The sequence below is a fragment of the Poecilia latipinna genome, unplaced genomic scaffold, assembly GCF_001443285.1.
Source record: "Poecilia latipinna isolate Pla-1442-1.1 unplaced genomic scaffold, P_latipinna-1.0 Scaffold2746, whole genome shotgun sequence".
Classification (NCBI taxonomy): domain Eukaryota; kingdom Metazoa; phylum Chordata; class Actinopteri; order Cyprinodontiformes; family Poeciliidae; genus Poecilia; species Poecilia latipinna.
In genome coordinates, this window is record NW_015115362.1 from 13,452 (window position 1) to 16,215 (window position 2,764).

Here is a 2,764-nt window from a genome sequence, read left to right on the forward strand (position 1 = left end):
ACAAAGCAAGATCCGGTTGAACTTAAACGTGTTCACTTGAAGTTCTTTCAATAGAACGTGTACGTTTTGTGAAAACATCGTTTCTTCTTCTTTTTACATAAAAAAAAACTAAAAAAAAAAAAAAAAAAAGCATTACTGAATCTCTATCCTGAACTGATAGAGAGTTCAGGATAGAGAAGACAGAGGTTCAGCACCAAGGACAGCTCTAGCCCGGATAGTAACCAGAGGCGACCCTAGTGCGGGAGTCTGGAGGTCAATAGCCACACCTAAAAAAAAAACAAAAAAAAACTGTCACCTCCCCAACCGACTTAATCTAATCTTACATGGAGATTTTGAAGCATAAATTTACAAGAGTGAAGGACGAACCTATAGGTTGCTTTATTTGATCATCTTTCAAAAAAAATGTTTTTGTTTGAATGTAATTAGCCTCTATTACATTTTGTAATTAGCTTCCATTACAAAATGCTTATAGCCAGGATTTAGACACGTTTTCACAATTTCTGTGTTCGCCAAACACTTCTGATGCCTTTTCCGATGTGTGGTGTAGAAATGACGTATTACACTATATCGATAGTGGGCATAATTCGCGTGTGTCACACCATACTACACAAGCCAAGATTATTGGGAATTTTGGCATTCCCAAGATCTAAAAGTACAAACAATACTCAGAAATACAGTCCAAGAAGAGTAAGAAAGTGAGAAAAGTAGCTTGAACTTGAACAACAGGATTGCTACACTGAGTGTGTCCATGAAGAATGGTATAAGGGAACTCTCAACACCGCACCATCACAACACATAGTTCCGATGTCAATGCCGCACTACACCTCTTGTCCTTTTGCACCACTGGAGGCATTTCTGAAAGCTCACAAGCTTTGCAGGATATTGGAAGTGTCTACTTGTGATTCATGAACGGCCAGAGGCAGCTAAGAAAAGGATCATCTTCGAAGATTTATGACGGAAATGTGTTTGAAAGAGGCTAGTGACAACGTGTTTGCTGTTACAGCCTCAACGATGCCAGGAAAGGCAGCAACGGCGCAGCTTCAAATTCCTGGTGGATGGGTGACCAGCTACCTAGCAAAACCCATACCACAACCACAGCAGATCACTGTAACATGCCAGTAGCTCACACTGGATCGCACTGAAATATGTCAAGACAGAATAGATCAATGGACTTTGGTTCTTTCGTTGTTCTGCTAGAAAATGGAAAAGATTTTATGTATCGCCTTCATCCCCAAAGTGCATTTAGACCCACTACTGAGATCCTGAAATGTCTTTATGGCTTGTGGTTTTGGTGTACTACCTCAACGTTATTAGTGACCCTTATCTGGCCAACTGAAATGTTCTATAGTTGCTCCTGTCTGGCATTCTGAATAATGCCAGACAGTATTACTTAAAACATTAATGGCAACAACACATTTTGATTCACCAGCAATAGTAGTAATTTATTGCTATCTGTGTCGGTATAAGACTTATATCAAGGTGTTCCAGTAGACCTTAGCGGAGTTCTCAAAAACTTTGATGGTTTAGGACGGAAAGTAAGACTGTGTTACAATAAACATTTTGGCTAGGAGTCTTTAGTAAGTCCAATAAACTGGAGTTGGTTGAAGAAGAAATGCACCAAACTAAAGTATTGAACTCTCTTTCATCATTGTGTATTGCTGTGACCAAAGGGGTTCCACAGGTGGCGACCGCCATTGATGACTGGGATGGAATTTTACCAGAGACCATGTTACGTGAACTATATATAACTATATAAAATCACTGCAAGTCTTCATTTTGTCCTTCCTGGCATGTCAGCTGTAGTCATAAAAGCATTATTGCCACACCACCCTAAGTTGCCAAGATCCCCATCTGGTCAACCCTTTGAACACCTTGTGGAAGCAACCCCTGTTCTCCATCATCTGCAGAATCCAGTTGGAAACATCATACAAGCTGGTTTATTATGTGCGGGCGTGCTTTTTTTCGCAAATCCCAAAGTCAACACTCCTTGTTTGCTATTCGAAGACTGCCGGCTATCCCCCGGTTATTGTAAAACAAAGTCCTGCCACGCAGCGTCACTAGAGACAACAAGTGGACGTCATCTCACGCAGTCACTAAAACAGACGTGCAAAAGCAACCCCATTATTCCGCAGCGGTTTCTGAGGCCAGAAGTGTGTGGGTACAATATTAAGTCATAGTTTTACCACCATAAACAGCAACACCCTCCCAAAGGTCGCTGATACAGAGAGGAAACCCGTCGAGTTCCACCAAGTGCTTCAGGACTATTGATTTACCTTCACTTTCCACTCTCACACGGGCTGGTACAGTCGCTCCTTCCATCTCCCTCCCTCTCTCTGAGGGTCGTCGTCTCTGCTGCTCTCGCAGCTGCCGCCCACTCCTCTTCCACCACTTGATTATTTTCAGCTCAGCTCTGGTGTGTACGCGCGTGCTCATACAAACGCACGTGCTAGGCAGCTTGGTGCCTGGCTGGCTGGTTGGCTGGTTTGGGAAATACCTGGTCACGATCTACCAGCGAGGGGGTTTTGTTGCAGTGTCGTGGCTCCCCCTACCGTTCAGAAATTAACACTTCAGCTTGAAGGCGTCGTGAAGCGCCTGGCGCTGCCAACAACTGTGCAGCAGCAGAGAAAGAAAGAAAAATATGCGATATATTCATTTAACTTAATAGCTATAGCACTTTATTGTAAAAAAAAAAAAAAAAAAAAAAAAAAAAGGGGCATTTTAAAATTAACAAAAAAAAAAAAAATATCCCCAATTTTAAAAAAAT